Raw genomic sequence first — 17,805 nt, 5'->3', positions numbered from 1 at the left:
AGCAAGGGTGCATTAGATTCTGACTTCTGTGGGCAGAATTTTCTTTCAATTCAGGAAACACTGAGTGAACAGATGCTATGTAAATCATGTCTGGGGCAAGGGTTTGAAGGTACAAAACCTCTAGGTACTCCAACTCTAGTTGCAGAGCATGACAGAGCATGACCCATATATGTAACTAGCCCAAATATAAATAACACGGAAGCTTACATTAAATATTGTCATGGAGGTACCTAAGCTTATGTTAAATACTGTAATAAAGGAAACTATCATGTGCATTGGGAACATGAAGGAAGGAAACAATTCTGTAACCATGTGGTTTGTAAAGCCTTGCAGAAGATATGCAAACCACTCTACTACCATACATGCACCCTGGCACTTTTCATACCCTTTCCTTGCTTTATTTTTCCCTTTAATACTTATCACAAGGGGGCCAGGTGCAGTGACTCATGCCTGTAATCCCAGCACTATGGGAGGCCAAGGCGGGTGGATTACCTGAGGTCAGGAGATCGAGACCAGCCTAGCCAACATGGCAAAACCCTGTCTCAACTAAAAATACAAAAATTAGCCGGACTTGGTAGTGGGTGCCTGTAATCCCAGCTACTCGGGAGGCTGAGACAGGAGAATCGCTTGTACCCGGGAGGCAGAGGTTGCAGTGAGAGGAGATTGTGCTACTGCCCTCCAACCTGGGTGACAGAGCTCCATCTCAAAACAAAACAAAACTATATATATCTATATCTATATATCTACATCTATATATCTCACTATGTAACATCTTGATGATTTTGCCATTATCTTGATTACCTCCTCAAGAATACAAACTCCATGAGGGCAGAAGTGTTTGTTGTGTTTAGTGCTGTATCCCCAGGGCCTAAAGGACTGCCTGGCACATAATAAGCACTTCGTAAGTATTGTTCAATGAATCAATGAGATAATTAATCAGTTAGTATGGAAATTGAGCTCAATCCTAAAGAGGCAGGGCAACTTGGCAGATGTGGACTGGAGGGTAGGGTGCTCTAGGCAGAAGGGAAGCTGACCAAAGCCACTGTGTGGCTGGGCCAGTAGACTGTAGTTGCTGTGGAAGAAGGTGACATCAGAAAGGCAGGTACTAGAGGATATTTGTGAAGGAGTTAGGATTTTATTATACACAAAGGGAACCCACTTAAATGTTAAGGCTAGGAGTGATATTCATGTTTTTTCTCTATGATCTTGTTGCGTTTAAGAATATGTGATACCAGGAAGGTTCCCACAATTCCTATATTACCTTACATTTGATTTGCTACACATTGACCAATAATCCTACCTCTTTTACTGTAGCAGCTAGCTCTTCACTCTTCATTTGTTCTTTTTTTGTATAGGAAATGTAAAACCCTCTAAATATTGAGGTCTCTTACGTTCTGCCTCCTTTGCTGGCGAGCCTGAGGGTCAACAGTAGACCCCGGGAAATTCAGTAGCATTAGTAGTGGCTGTAACACAGTAGTTTTATGCCTAGGGAATGAATCATAAATTTCTTGCTATAATTTCAAGGTTCCCTGATATGTAGAGTATTTTTCTTTTCTCAAATCTTGTATGCTGAGATTTTTTTCAAGAATCCATTTCATTGCTGCTGGCAGCAACTGTAGGCAGTGTGGGAAGCTCACACAGGGACATGACTGTCCTGGAGCCCGGCGGTGAGGGACCTCTGCTTCCTGTCCTTTGCTCCAAGAGATGGAGTCTCTGGGCTGGGTCTCAATGACCTCAGCCCAGAGGCCAGGGCAGGGGGTTGGGCCCCACCTGCTGTGAGGGTGGATGTGTCATTTAACCTCTGTTCAGTGTCCCCATTAAGGAAGGTATGGGATGCTGGCTGAGACTTTATGCCACAGCCTCACCTTGATGGAGCTTCTTGGATGTCCTAAAGAGCCCAGACTTCTCTAAAGGAACATTATTTTAGATAAGGACAGCAACTGTCTTAACTCTGAAATCTCTCAGCCCAAGCTTAGAACATAACCCTGCCCACACCTGACTGAGAAAAGAGATGCATTATGGTTGAGAAAGCAGAGATCACACACAGGATTTTTTCCCCTAAGTTGTCTCCCTTGTTCTAGTTCCCTTAACGTAAACAGAAGCAACTAGAAAACCTGAAGAGTAACTTACCATGGGAAAGGGAAGGCACTTAGCCACTAATCCCATTTTTTAAATAAAATGGCCATTTTCAAAAGAAGATAACCACTGTTGTCCTTTTTGCTGACAACTCTGTTACTTTGTCAAAGTGCTTAGTGATTGAAAGGCAGTGATATGGCCAGTCACACCTGTAATTCCTGTAATTTGGGAGGTGGGCAGATTTGAGCCCAGGAGTTCCAAACCAGCTCTGGCAACATAGTGAGACCCCCATCTCTCAAAAAAAAATTAGCCAGGTATGGTGGCATGTACCTTGTAGTCCCAGCTACTTGGGAGGCTAAGCTGGGAGGATCATTTGAACCCGGGAGGTCAAGGCTGCAATAAACCGTGGTCATGCCAGTGCACTCCAGCCTGGGTGACAGAGTGAGACCTTATGTCAATAAAGAGAGAGAGAGAGAGAGAAAAGAAAGAAAAAAGAAAGAAAGAGAGAGAGAGAGAGAAAAAAAAAGAAAGAAAGAAAAGAAAAGAAGAAAGAAAGAGGAAGGAAAGAAGGAAGGAAGGAAGGAAGGAAGAAAGAAAGGAAAGAAAGAAAGGCAGTGATGATTTTAACAATGACTTCATATGGACTCCAGTATAGAAGAGGGTTGTTGTGGAAGTTGGGTTGGGCTTAGGGATAGAGAAGTACAAAATCCGAATGCCTCCTTCACCATGGAAACATTGTACCCTCACAATATAGGGGATGGTCTTAGAGCTCACAGTGCCCAGTGTGGATCCATCTTAGATGCAGCTGAAAGGAGGTAGGGAGTGTCTTGGAAGGATCTCTTGTAGGTCTCAGAGTCTAGTGAAGCCTTTTCAAGGAGATGAGAAGCAGGTGGAGGAGGCTGGTGAAAATGCAGTTTAGGAAGGTCTCAGCCGTGAGAGAACTTCAAGAATACAGAGATATCCTGGCCCATATATGCTGGGGATACATGTCTGTGGGCTTGGGGCAGGTATTTGGGAACTATATTCTGTCCTGGCTATGAATCCAGAGACAGAATACTCACACAGATTTGTTGAATGAATGAATGAGTGAATGAATGAACAAGGAACTTGAGGTCAGCCTTAAAGGAGAACTTTCTACACAGTCTCTTCCTTTCAGAAACCAAATTTGTTTGAAGTCGACCAAAACCCTCCAGAACGCGTGGTCAAAGCACTGGGAGAGGAGTACCTCTTTTTTAAATTCCATTTTAATTTATTGTAAATTTCGTTTACTTATTTTTGTAGAGACAAGGATTTCACTGTGTTGCCCAGGCTGGCCTCGAACTTCTGGCTTCAAGCTATCCTCCTGCCTGGGCTTCTCAAAGTGCTGGGATTGAAGGTATAATCCACTGTGCCAGGTCAAAATAATTTTTATTTATTTAGTATTTTTTAGAGACAAGGTCTCACTTGGTCATCTAGGCTGGAGTGCAGTGGCACTGCAGCCTCCAACTCCAGGGCTCAAGCAATCCCCCCACCTCAACCTCCTGAGTAGCTGGTACTACAGGCTCATACCAACTAATTTTTTTTTTTATTTTTGTAGAGGCAGAGTCTTGCTGTGTGGCCTAGGCTGATCTTGAACTCTTGGCCTGAAGCAATCCTCCTGCCTGGGCCTCCCAAAGTGCTAGGGTTGTAGGACATGAGCCACCATGCCCAACCTGTACCCAGAGTGACTGCCTCTAGATTGAAATCCAATACATTGCCTGTAGCTGAAGTCCCAGGAGAGCAGGGAGGGAGAAAGGATATCTGATGGTCACAGTGTGGCTCCCCTATCATGATGCTGGTTGTGGTGGTGCCCCTCCCCACCCCCCAGCCACCCCCTTACCCCTATGTACCCCCAACTTTTGGGCTCAAGCAGGGAACTCTCTTTTTTTTCTCTTACATATACCAAACATGTTGTGAGGTTGATACGATTAACCATCTCCATAGCTAAGAGCTCATTCTTCTCCCTGTTTGCTAAAATGGGGGCATAGGAGCCTTCTCACAGGGGCAATTGCCAGGTTTTCTATAACTTGCCCAAGTGTTCCTCCAGGTTCTGTTTTTTCCTAAAGATAAAAAGAAATTTGCTGTCCATCTAAGCACTGCCACAAGGAACTCTCAGCGAGCGTGGTTGGTGTTCCCAAGGGCCTGAGCTTTCATCACCAAGTCCTTGCTCACTTTCTTTGTTATAATATTTTGTCCAGGACTTATTTCAAGTCAAGCTGGCTCTTTCTAGCTACCAAACTCCTAACTACAGGGGAAGGGGTACAGGAAAGAAAGAATTGTAAAAATTTGTAAGTAGAACTTTCTCTGCTTTCTCTGAAACTAGCTGACTGCTCTCAATCCATATTGGTATGGTTGACTTACATTTAAAGGAGGATAAAATTGCCCTCTCTTCCCAGTTTTTGGATGGTCTGCCATCTTGACTTTGTATTATGCTGTAGCTATTAAATCTTAAATCTAGCCCAAATATTCTAATGGGACCAACAGTTTAATTATCTCACATAATATCTAGCCCCCATCTCTTACAGCTATCAAATGGAAGGCAAAACTGTCCAATTCTTCTGAAACCTCTCTGCTCAGCACCACTGAGCCATTCAGCAGGACAGTGGGACAGACAGAGGGTCTAGAAGGGAGTCTTCCATGTGCCCTCAGTGACTTAATCACACCAAATAATAACAACAGCCATTAAGTAGGTATCAAGTGTTCACACGCATTATAATCTTTTTGTTTTATTTTGTTTGAGATGGAGTTGCACTCTTGTTGCCCAGGCTGGAGAGCAGTGGCACAATCTCAGCTCACTGCAACCTCCACCTCCTGGGTTCCAGTGATTCTCCTGCCTCAGCCTCCCAAGTAGCAGGGACTACAGGCATGTGCCACCACGCCCGGCTAATTTTTGTATTTTTAATAGAGACGAAGTGTCACCATCTTGGTTAGGCTGGTCTCAGACTCCTCACCTCAGGTGATCTGATCTGCCTGCCTCAGCCTCCCAAAGTACTGGGATTATAGGCATGAGCCACTGTGCCTGGTCCCATGCATGATAATCTTTAATTGAAATAGCAGCCCTATTACGTTGGTACTTATCTTAATCTTTTTCAGTGAGGAACTGAACTGAGTGTTCTAATATTATTGACGAGGAACTGAAGTTTAGAAAGAGAACTTATATCTTTAACATTTCTACAGTAACACAGCTAGTCAGTGGTGGAACTTGAATTCACACTCAGGGCTGCTGAGTTCAAAACCCAGATTATAAATCACCATGATGTAGTCTAGTGAGCTCCTAGACTTACCAATTCCCCCAGCCTCCTCTATCTTGCCACTGCCAACTGAAACACAGATTATAGACTAGAAATACTGGATTTTTTTTTTTTAAGGAAAGAAAACCCCAAGAAGCCAACACACACACACACACGGGTCCTTCTGACTAATGCCACACACAGAGCTCTGGGATGCCTTATTGTTGAAAGAATGCCATAAAATAGGAGAAAAGTTATAAAACTTAGAAGCCATTCTAAAAATGACTATTCAGTAAGCCAAATAGGGAATACTGTTTTATTTTAGCTTTATAGTATACACATATATACACACAAGCCATCCAAAATATGTCCTTCTCACTGCTTCGGTGTTAAAACGTGTAGGATGAACAAAATGAGTCCCAGGAAGAGGACATCACCGCAGAGATCACTGCCAAAGAATGGGAGAGAGGTGTGGAATTAAGAGTTGTACCTGACCTCCAAAAGTGGGAAAGACAGGGTCTGGAGAGGAAAAGGGAAACAACTGACATGGAACATTGCCCATCCACGGAAGTCCAGAGGCAGAAATGGCCAGGACACATTTGGGGCAGCCTCAAGAGATCAAGCAGATAAAATACACAGACAAGTAGTGAACGCTGAGGTTGAGGAAGTAGGTGGGGAAGTGTTACAAAGGGCTTTGCATGCCAGGATGAGGGTGGCAGAGCCCATGTAAATTCTGAAATAAGAGAGTGTTAGGAGGAGAATGGAGAGTGGGAGAGACCAGTTAACGAGGTGACACCTGCAGAAATATAGAGGCAGGTGATAAACACCTGGATGGGCATAGGGGCTTCCAAGAGACAAAGGAAAGACTTAATAACTTTGCAGGACTAAGTGATAGATCAGATATAAGGGGTAGAGAAAAGTCTCAAATGACTACGGTTTCTCCAAAAATGTTTTGAGATTGGGAGGGACAGGTAGTTCATCTGGGCTGAGCTATAGTGGAGGGAGCCGGGAGGGAGGAAGAGGAAGAGGCCTGGTGCAGGGTGAGGGAAAGAGAATCTGCAAGACTGGGCCCTGACACTACCTAGTTTTGTGATCAGATCCCGTTACTTGCCATAGTCTCTGCTTTCTCATTTCTAAAATTAGAAATTTCACCCAGGAAACGTGTTGAGCCCCCAATATATGCCACCTACTGTATGCATTTTCTTTTGTCTTATATTTCCTCTGCGGGCTGGTGGTTGCCCTAGTTAGGGTAGTGTGAGTCTCTATGGGACCAGTCTTCTGATCAAGGAACCCAAGCACGTGTTTCCTTTAGAAAAGCCTAACTTTTGCTTCCCTCTAGTGGCTACTTAGTGCCACTAGAGCTCTGCCTTTGCTCTTTTTGTCCCTGGAGAGCTGGTCTGAATTGAAAATTAACAAGTTAAGGCCGGGCGCGGTGGCTCACACCTGTAATCCCAGCACTTTGGGAGGCCTCCTGACATCACGAGGTCAGGAGATCAAGACCACCCTGGCTAACACGGTGAAACTCCATCTCTGCTAAAAATACAAAAAATTAGCTGGACCTGGTGGTGGGTGCCTGTAGTCCCAGCTACTCGAGAGGCTAAGGCACAAGAATGGCGTGAACCTGGGAGGCAGAGCTTGCAGTGAGCAGAGATCGCACCACTGCACTCCAGCCTGGGTGACAGAGCAAGACTCCGTCTCAAAAAAAAGACAAAGAAGATGAGCTGGATCGTAAACCATGCACATGCACATGGTCAAGGGAGCAGTACAAAGTGTTGTCTAGAGGGCATGTCGTGATAGTTGGTATCCAGAGAGGACGGTGAGAGGAGGAGATAAAGGAGGCATGATGTCATGAACCAGAGGTGAAGCATGGGATAGCAGTCAGTCCCAAAGCAAAACCAACCAACAATAGCTGATGGGAGCAGAAAATCACATTAGGACTCACCCAGTAAGTGGGTTAACCTGAGCAAATGGAAAGTATGGGGTCATAGATTAAAGGCCTACCTTTACACTGAAGAAGATACGGTCAGGGATAATGGGAAACCCTAATAGTAATTTGCTGAGGGCAAAAACTTGACATGAACATGCTTTAAGATGCTGGGAACCCTTTCTGTTGCTGCTGCCAATTATACTCATTGCTGGGCACATGTGTTGGATCTGGGGTGGTGCCAGCACAGCTGGAGATGGCCTCATGCTTGTGGAGCTTAGCAGCTGACCCAGAAGAAGAAGTGCATGGATGAGGAGGCTGGACTCACTAGGCTTGGAGTCCTGCCTTTGCAGTTAGTTATTAGGATGCAATCTTTAGCTAGTCATTTCACCTCTCTGAGCCTCAATTTCCTCATCTATAAAATCAGATGATAATGCCAACCTTATGAGATCTATGAGGGTCAGATGATGTCTATGAAAGAGTTTATAAACTATAAAGGGCCATACAGATGTGAATTATTATCTTAGTCTGCCTGAAGATGAAAAATTAACAAGATGTCTGCTGACATTTCTTCTGGCCTGAGAGACAGTGACCAGGAGTATTTGCTTTCTGAATCAAAGCATTTAGAATGTACTCTTTCTTCTGAACATCAATCTGTAAGGCACTCTGCTCCCAGCCAGACCCCTTACAGAGGCAGATTGTTCCCCTCTCAGGTGCTCCGCCTGTGCCCTCTTCCCATCTCCAGTCCTGGAAGACAGGCTGCCTATCCCCAGGTTACCTAACAATAATTAGAGCAATCAGAGTTTCCTGGTCAACCAGAGGAGAGCTTGGCCTCTTTCCAGGAATTACTTTGCCAGGTTTCTATGTGTGAGTGGATACCTTAACCTCCACCCTACAACCACAGTGTAAATAAATGTGTATTATCTACCCTGATTTGGCAACCAGTTCCAAGAATTCTCTTCCCCAGTCTGATTCCAGTCTGTTGTTTCTCTAGGATGCCCAGTATAGGAACAGCAGAAGGTCACATCCATGGCCCTACAAAGGGAAATTATAGCCTAAATTTAGGGTACTAAATATTTGAACCCTGGGTTTGGGAATAGTTTACTTTTTTTTTTTTCTTTCTAGTCTGCCAGATGATCTTAATATATGTCATTATGGGTGCTTTGAAAATGGATTTCTCTTTGTTTGTTTGTTTTTTGAGATGGAGTCTCGCTCTTGTCACCCAGGCTGGAGTGCAATGCTGCAATCTCTGCTCACTGCAACCTCCGCCTCCCAGGTTCAAGTGATTCTCCTGCCTCAGCCTCCTGAGTAGCTGGGATTACAGGCGCGTGCCACCACGCCTGGCTAATTTTTGTATTTTTGGTAGAGACAGGGTTTCACCATGTTGACCAGGCTGGTCTTGAACTCCTGACCTCAGGTGATCTGACATGCTAGGATTACAGGCATGAACCACTGCACCCAGCCCTGGAAATGGATTTCTACTCCCTCGACACAAGACATCAGTGCAAGAAAACACATCTCGAGTGCATGCCGAGTTATGATTACTGGATAAACAATAGATAACATTTATTAAGCATGTAATGCATGTCAGGGTTTACCTGTGTTAATGTAATCCTTCCAACAACTCTATATGGCAGGAATTAATATGATTCCTACTTTACAAATAAGGAAAATGAGCCAAAGAAAGACTAATTAACTTGCTCCAGATAATACAGTTAGTAGCGATGGAGACAGATTCATACCTGAGCAGTCTAGCTCCAGACCCAGTAATCCATAGAAAGGGAAATGGTTACCCACATCTGAATAATTGAGGTTTGATGACATTTTGCACTTCCGTGAAAATCGTCTCTGGTCTTTGGCCTGGTTTCCTCTGAAGTTCAATTTTCCAGTGTTGCACAGTCCACACAGTAGACAATTTGCAGGAATGCCTGGGGCTTTCAGAGAAGCCCATAACTTCTTCTCTCTCTCTAACTATGAGTTGCGCTTTTTTATGTCAGGTTTCATGCAGCCACCTCTCCTCCCTCTTCTGCAGGTAGCCTTGGGATTTTCAGAATCATGTCTATGAGCTCTTTTCTCCTTCCCAAGCTATAGGGTGTGTTGCAGGAAATGCCTTCCTGCGCAAGCACAATCAAAACAGCAATATAGACAGCCTCAGTTAGGCAAAAGGAGCCAGGAGATGCTTCCCTGTAGACAGGACAGTTGGACAGTTACCTCCAGGCTGAGGGGCAGTTTTGCAGAGGCAAAGTTCATTGCCAGGGGGTTAATTCTCCTAGCTGCATCTCTATTGACAGCTTGTGTGGGTTCCCCAGGGGCAATGAGATGAAGATAGAAGGGAGGATAAATACCAGTTGCTACTACTGCCTCTTCTTTCCCTGAGGAGAGGATGACTCTGCCCTTCTCACCCAAACTTGAGTCAGTGTCTAGTCCAGATGGTCTCTGAAGCCTAGACAGGGAGTACAGAGATGAAGAACAGGCAGAGGCCAGGCACTGTGGCTCACGCCTGTAATTCCAGCCCTTTGGGAGGCCAAGGTGGGAGGATCACTTCAGCCCAGGAGTTCGAGACCAGCCTGGGTAACCTGCACCAGCACCAAGGCCTCCTGGGTAACATGGCAAAACCCCATCTCTACTAAAAATACTAAAATTAGCCAGGTTTGGTAGCATGCGCCTGTAATTCCAGCTACTTGGGAGGCAGAGGCAAGAGAACCACTTGACTTGGGAGATGGAGGTTTGAGAAGCCCCTGTGAATTAAGTTGGGGTTTTTAGTAGGCTACATGCTCAACTTGACCAAAAGGCCCTCAGATTACATTCTCCTTTTTCAGTGTTGTTGTTCCATTTTCTGGAAAATTTCCTTGACATTATCTTGCAACTCATCTATGAAATGTTTCAATTCGGCCATAATATTTTTAATTTCTGAGAGCTCTTTCTCATTCTACAACTTTTTCCCTTTATGTAACAGCTTGTTCTTTTTTCATGGATACAATATCCTCTCTTATCTTTCTGAGGATTTTATCGTGTTACTGATGTTTTATTGTCCTGCTTGCATTTTGTTTCCTCCAAGTTCCTGGTCCTTTTTCTGTTTATTTATTTTGGTCTCTGTTAGGGGGGTTTTTCTGAAAAGTCTGATAATCTATCTATAGCTGAGTATTCACATTTATGACTGAGGCACAAAGGCTGACTCCATATTCTATGTAAAGAAAGGAACTTGTTGACTTAAAGTTCTCACTGTGAAGTGATCTGGCAGGGCACTGGAGGTTTTGGGAGCAGAGAGGGATCTCTAAAGGCCAGTATTTGAGTATCTGTACATCTTTTGGTTTCTCCCATGAATGGTTCTAAAATCTCCCTAACATGTTATATGTGGCTGTTAGCATTCTGGGATCCAAGAGGGACAAGGATACTAGCCATCTCTCCATTCTACATTTAAGCCTTCACTGAATTTCATTTTTCAGGAAAGTGCACATAGGATAGAAGAGGGATCTAGGGGTCCCGTCTTCCTGTTTTAGCCCCACCTGTAGTTCCACCCTCAGTGCTGTCTGGTGCTTCCACTCCCTGGACCTGTCTGAGGGTTGGGCAGAGATAACTGGCAGGAACTTGAATCTCGTCTTCTCATTCTACCAAGTCAGTATCATTCTTGCATCTGCTTTCTGTCATTAAAGAAAAAAAGAGTTCTCGGCCGGGCAGGAGAATGGCGTGAACCTGGGAGGGGGAGCTTACAGTGAGCTGAGATCGCGCCACTGCACTCCAGCCTGGGCGACAGAGCAAGACTCCGTCTCAAAAATAAATAAATAAGTAAATAAATAAATAAGTTATCTTGTTCACTACCTCCCATTCTCTTTGTTCTTGTGGATTTATGTCTCCCCCCACTAACACCTTATGTTATTTTTGTCAGGTTTAGGAATTCATGGAGATATAGCCACATGATTAAAGGGCAAGATAAATTTGGTTGAAAGGGGCTCAGAAAAAAAATTAACAGTCATCTGCAAGACACTAATAGGAATAGGTGGGCAGCCAATGGGAGAGAACTCTCAGACATTGTAACTAGGCATCTCAGTTATATATCAGGCAATAATTCGTGGAATTTATTCACTCACGCATTCAACAGATATTTATCACTTGCTATATGCCAGGCATTGCTCTAAACTCGAGAGATATGACCATGAGCAAGACAGAATGCTCTGTTCTTCTGGATCTTACATCGGATAAGAGTAACACATAATTTAAGTAAACAAGGCAACACATTAATGGTAAGTGCTCAAGAAAATTCAATCGCACTGTGTCAGAGAGTCAATAGAGAAACTACTCTATTTATCAATTATTAAAACTGGAAGTGGCCCTGGAGTACAATTTCCTCATCTTAAATATGGGGAAATTTAGGTATGAAGAAGGGAAGGGGCTTGCTGAGTGTCATACATGGATAAAACCTGCACCAGCACCAAGGCCTCCTGATTCCCACTTCTGCATTCTTCCCACTATTAATTACTATGCAGTTCACAAGACCTATAAGACCAGGAGACCATGGTGCTCATTTATGCACCATGGGAAACAGCTAAACCAAATAGCTCCTTCAGTTGCAGTTAGTAGAAGCCACAGTTCCAGCGAGCAAAAATAAAGTAAATTGTAAGCTTTAGCCTCTTAATTGGACCTGGCAGCTCCATGGACTTCCAACATATAAATTGATGTAATCCCAGAGCTCCACGACAATGTTCCTAAATGCCCAGACATTGCTTTACACATTTGCTAAAAAAATTATAATCAATTCAAGATAAAAGCACGGCACTAAGCTCTTTTAAAGGAACCTAGTTTCTGGAGAGCCCTTCAGAGTTTTATAGCAGGGAGGGGACAGAGGTTTAGTAGAGGAAGGATTTGAAGCAGCTATGCTAAAGCATCATCAGCAATTTGGGGCTTTCCTGAAGCTTCTCTAGTGGCCCTAGAGCAAAATTGGAAACTGTCCATCACTGCCCCATTTTTCCCCTCAAAGCATTATGCCTCCTTGAAATATTTGCATTTTTCCCATTACCTTTGTCGATTTGTTTTAGAGGTTGTTATTGTTGATGTTATCATTACTTTCATTATAAAACAGCACTTATGTGAGAAACACTGGGCAATACTGGAATTAGAAAGCCGGAGGGAAAATTACCCAGAGTGCACCACCCAACAATACCAGTGTTAACATTTCCACGAGTTTTCTTTCTGTTTGTTTCCTATCAATAGGGTTGCTAAGTTGTTGATGATGTTCACACTGTTATATATACGACTGTACATCTTGTCCTTTAAAATTTTTTTTTTACTTTATATAAGTAGTCTTTAAGCTATTACAAAGTTTTATAAATAACCTAATGGCTGCATAATTACTCACTTAGTGAGTAATTCCCTTCCTGTTAGGTTTTTAATTCCCTTCCTGTTAGGTTTTTAAAATAATTTCAACTTCCATGTTAGATTCAAGGGTTACACATGCAGTTTTGTCACCTAGGTATATTGTGTGATGCTGAGGTTTTGGGTACAAATGATCCTGTCACCCAGATAGTGAGCATAGTACCCAATAGGTAACTTTTTAACCCTCACCCACTTCCCACTGGTTAGATTTTTATATTTTAGTATTGGAGGGGGGTGATGTTATTGTTGTAAAATTTTCATAATTTGAAAAAATGCTATTATGAGCATTTTCATGCTTAAAGTAACTCGTGTGGTACATCTCATCTTTTTGCATTTGGAAAGGCATCATTATATTCTGCTTTGAGGTGTTTCATGGTAAGGGACATTGCCTAATTAGATGAAATCACTTTCTGATGAAGAAATGCCAGGCATTAGCAACAGGTGCAAGGAGTGTTAGGGGGAGGAGAGAAAGACAGTTTTTGCACAGGAGTTGGCAGGACCTCATGGTGCCCTTGAAACCATGCCAAGCCGATACGCTCCAGCTTTGTATTTTTTGCCAGCCAGCTCTGGCCGCCTGTGAGGCTGTTCATATGTAGATGTTAATTTATGTGAACTTGGTGCCTCGGGCTGGCTAAGAGTTGTGGAGGAATCAGATGATCAGATGGAAGAAGCTGGCGGGCGGGCGGGCAGCCAGGGGAGGAGGAGGAGGTCGGACTTATCTGATGGGTGCTCTTGGGCACAGCTCCCCCCTCTGTCAAGAGTATCAGATCCAAGTACTCTGCAAAGCAGTGTCAGAAGTCAGTAATCACAGTTATCAGAAGGCTCATTTGGCAAGTATTGAGGGCAGGTATCAGACTCTGGGGTGGTTTCTTCACAGGGAAGCTTCCTGGAAAGCAATGTGGAATGAAGAGGCAAGAGTGAATCCTCATTTTGCATAAGGGAATCCTTGGTCCCACCATTCCTTTGTTTTTATTATAACAGGAAAAGTATGTGCTGATCTGAGGGAGGTCTGAGTCACCTTCCCTAGTGAGCCTCAGGGTCAGTTCTTCTAGTTAGGGCAAAACTCCATGAAGATGACTTTAAGAAAAAAAAAAAGATTCATTTACATAATAATGTATGTGCATGTATACAGTTGATACAGTCTGTTACCAAACAACATGCCATCAAAATTGATGTTTAAAATTTCTTCTGTACTCCTTTGCTCCCAAATTTAAATAATAATTCACTAATACCTCCAGAACTTTTTTTTTTGAGATGGAGTCTCACAGTGACACCCAGGCTGGAGTGCAGTGGCATGATCTCGGCTCACTGCACCCTCTACTTCCAGGTTTGTGCGGTTCTCCTGCCTCAGCCTCCCAAGTAGCTGGGACTACAGGCATGCCCCACCACACCCGGCTAAGTTTTTGTAATTTTAGTAGAGACAGGCTTTCACCATTTTGGCCAGGTTGGTCTGGAACTCCTGACCTCAAGTGATCCACCCCACTTGGCCTCCCAAAATGCTGGGATTACAAGCACGAGCCACTGCACCTGGCCCAGAACTTATTTTTTAGACAATCACTTAGCTCTCTCTGCTTAAGGCACTATCCTAGGTGCTTTAATATTATCTCATTTAATCTTCACAACAAGCTATGAAGTAGGTACTATCATTATCCCCATTTGACAGATGAAGAAATTGAGACAAAGAGGTGAGGTAACTTGCTCCTGGTCACACAGCTGGTGAGAAGCTGCAGAGCCCATGCCCTAAATGAGGCTATGCTGCCTTGGAGAATGGAGCAGAGACACAGAGGTGCACAAATGGAAGCTCTGAAATGACAACAGGAGAATTCTTCAGGGGTCCTGTCCTCACTCTCTGGATGCCATTGGGAAACCATCAGGGAATAACTGTGTCTTTTCCAGAACATGGGGAAGCTCACAGGGACAATCTAGCTCACACAGTTTATACAGGAAGGAGGTTCAGTTAATCTCCAAGTGTTAATCATGTAAAAATATTCATAAATGAAAGTGATCATTTCTGGTGAATGTGAGTGAGAACTTTGAAAATGCAGATGGAGTTACAAAGAGTGGTTACAAAATGTCCCCTATGTATGTAGCAGTCCATGCTGGAAAGAAGCCAACACAGCTATCACTGTGGAGCCGAAGGAAAGTGAGGACGGAAGGAGCTCCTTCTGCCCCTCTGGGAAGCACTGTGAAGGGTGGGGAGGCCATGTCCACCCAGAGATTGGTCAGCAGCGGAACAGGCCCCACTGGGAATGGCGAGGACCCAGAAAGGAGAGAGACTGGGAAAGTAAGGACAGGGAGTTGGATGGTGACTCAGCAGCAGGCACTTGGGAGGGAAGCCAGGCAGACAATTAGCATCAAGAAGGCTTAGCAGGCCTTAGGCAGCGTTCTAGGGAACTAGGCAGAAAAAATATCTGAGAGTTCCCGGGAAGGGGGCCAAGACTCAGGCATGAAAGGCCAGATAGGGACTTGCTGCTGGAGTGGGAGGATACAGTGAGGGGAATAAGATGAGAGAAGATTCCAGAAGCAGGGGTACAAGATCAGAGAAGAATCAAAAACCTAACCTGAATGCATGCTGAGATTCTGTGCTGCCTACTCAGCTCCCAGCATCTTCTGAGCAGGAATAACTTTGGTCTTAGAATCTCACCCTACAGTTTCCCTGGAGGAGAGGATGAGAAGGGACTGTTGCAGGAGCAGCTCTGCCTGACCCCTCAAACCATTTCCCCAGCACTCTCCCTTGTTGGCCATTCTTTGGAATTCACTTCTTGCCGGGGTAGGGACCTGGTGTAGTAAATCTTTTTGATCAAGCCATTGAGGTGAAGTGAACCAGGATATTCATCCTGTATTTGAACCATAATGGCTTTTGGGCTGCATGTAAAGCTTGAGCCCGGTTATCTATAACATGTGAGCATAGAAGAAACTGCCCATTGATCTTGTTTCCGCTTCTTCCTTTGTCTGGACGAGGCAGCCTACAGAAGGCAAATACCGCCATCTAGTGGCATATCCAGGCTTCTTGCCAGGAACTGTATCTTGAATTGTAGAGACACAAGCCTGGCTTTTTACCCTCTTCTGTCCAGCCCATGGGTCTGATTGTAACCCGCCCCAGGGGGCAGTGGGTCTTGTATCTGGGTGCCATGCTGGGCCGTTTGCGACTAGAGTTTCAGGCCCCTTCTGCTCTAACAGTCTGCAAAAGGACTACACTCATCCCTGGACTCAACCATGTTGCCCTGAAAGGGTTGCAAGTTGCATCCCCGGCTATGTGTGAGCTTGGCCTCAAGAAGCAACCCTGAGCCCCTGGCATTGTCACAGAGGAGCAGCTCCACTGAGATGCAGAAGCTCAGTGATAGAGAATCTCTCAGTTAGAAAGAATTTCAGTCATCTAGGCCGGCATTCTACATAGTCCATTAGTGAGGTGGAATCAAGTTCGTGGGATGTCAACAGCGATTGAGAAAAACATAAAATAGAGTGTCAGAGTTGAGCTTGTGTTTCAGTGATATATCTATTCACATGTAGTGTTCCCTGGTCAAAAATATGAAATGTATTTCTTACAGAGCACTTTGGGATCTGAATCCCAGCATTTTGGGAGACGGAAGCAGGAGGATCAGTTGAGCCCAGTTCAAGACAAACATCGTGAGACCATGTCTCTACAAAAAATGTAAAAATTAGCTGGGTGTGGTGGTGCACACCTGTGGTCCCAGCCACTTAGCAGGCTGAAGTGGGAGGATCACTTGAGCCAGAGAGGTAGAGGCTGCAGTAAGCCAAGATTGCACCACTGCATTCCAGCCTGGGGTTCCGAACGAGACCCTGTCTGTGGTCAGTGGAAGGCGTTCCCAGGCCCTGACCCAGGCCTACTGAATCATGATGTGTGATTGAGGGGTGGAGCAAGAGAAGGAACTGCTAGGGAATCTTCATTTTATAAGCTCTCTACATGATTTTTGTGTACACTCAGTGCCGAACCACTGATGTTGACATTTCTGAGCTTGAATTTCCTGATGTATGAGATGGAGATGATAGTACTACCTGATTATTGTGAGGACCAAGTGGATAATTAATGTAAAGGTGTTTTGCTAACTGTAAAAGTACTCTAGAGATTTGAGGGGTCTCCATCCCACAAAATCCTTCTCTATATGATCTTTTTAAGGAGGATAGCACCAGGAGAGTGGGGGAGTGAAGACTGTGCATTTAACGGGACCAGGAGAGTTAAATGGAAAAATATTTCCTTCTGTCACCTTCCACCTTCCACCTTCTGTCCTGCAGATTTCCTGATCTGATCCCAATGGCAGTCCTATGGGAATGTGCTCAGCACAGACGCCCTGCCCTGTGACTGGTGGTGACGCATATTGCCAACATCAGTCTGATGCATTATTTTAACCTTTTCAAGCCCCCTCTGAAATCGAAGTCCCTTTACTGGAAATTTCTTACAGTCCTGAATGCTGAGCTTTTGGTCCTGGTGGGACTGTTAATTCTCTACTCACTGTGACGTTCACTGTGTATGCCACTGGGCAGAAGCTTCCCAGAATGTGTGGGAAATGGCTACACAACATATTTGGACAAGTGCATTCATATGGCCACTGGTGCAGAAAATATGGGCCCTGAAGGCTTACATCAGAGATGCACAGACTGAAGTCAGTTCCCTGGAAGTGGTGCAGGGACTTTGCCTCCAAACTGCTTTTGGGGTGAACTTTAGAGGATAACAGGCTAGCAAGCTGGGCCTCATCCTCCTCTTTCCTTCCCTTCCCTACCTGTCACTCTGCCCCTCAGTGCAGCTGTTCTTCCAAGAGGGAGACTGTACTTAGTTCTATGAGACAAACTAATAACCAAATGGATTCTTATGGAAATATGAAGCCAGAGGAAAGGGGGGAAGTGGGGCCAAATCCCCAAGGCAAAAAAGTGAGAACTCCCAGCATTCAGCAGTAGGGGTTGTTCCTGTCAACCCCTTTTATTGGTTCTGCACCAGGATCAGTGAAGTAGGAAAACGGCAGTGTGGAGCGAAGCCGGCATGGAGCATGAGGGCTGGGGGTATGTTGCTAAGGAAGAAGTGGCCCGTCTCCCTTCTCATGCTTCCTCCCGGTCCCTAGTGCCTGAGCCTTGGAGGCTATTCCCCTCCCAGACAGACATTGCTTTACTTCTGCCTTTGAATTGAAGTCTCATTCTTTTTGTAGTCCTCGTAGCCTCAATTTTAGGCTGATG

General features: G+C 44.6%; 1 protein-coding gene across 3 annotated transcripts in view; it reads left to right on the top strand.

Moving 5' to 3' along the window:
* KALRN (kalirin, RhoGEF kinase) overlaps positions 1-17,805 on the top strand; it is a 643,785-nt gene that overhangs the window by 466,550 nt on the left and 159,430 nt on the right. The gene's annotated exons all lie outside the window — the stretch shown is intronic.

The sequence above is a fragment of the Colobus angolensis genome, unplaced genomic scaffold (genome assembly GCF_000951035.1).
Source record: "Colobus angolensis palliatus isolate OR3802 unplaced genomic scaffold, Cang.pa_1.0 Scaffold31, whole genome shotgun sequence".
Classification (NCBI taxonomy): domain Eukaryota; kingdom Metazoa; phylum Chordata; class Mammalia; order Primates; family Cercopithecidae; genus Colobus; species Colobus angolensis.
This window is presented reverse-complemented; position numbering and strand designations above follow the sequence as displayed.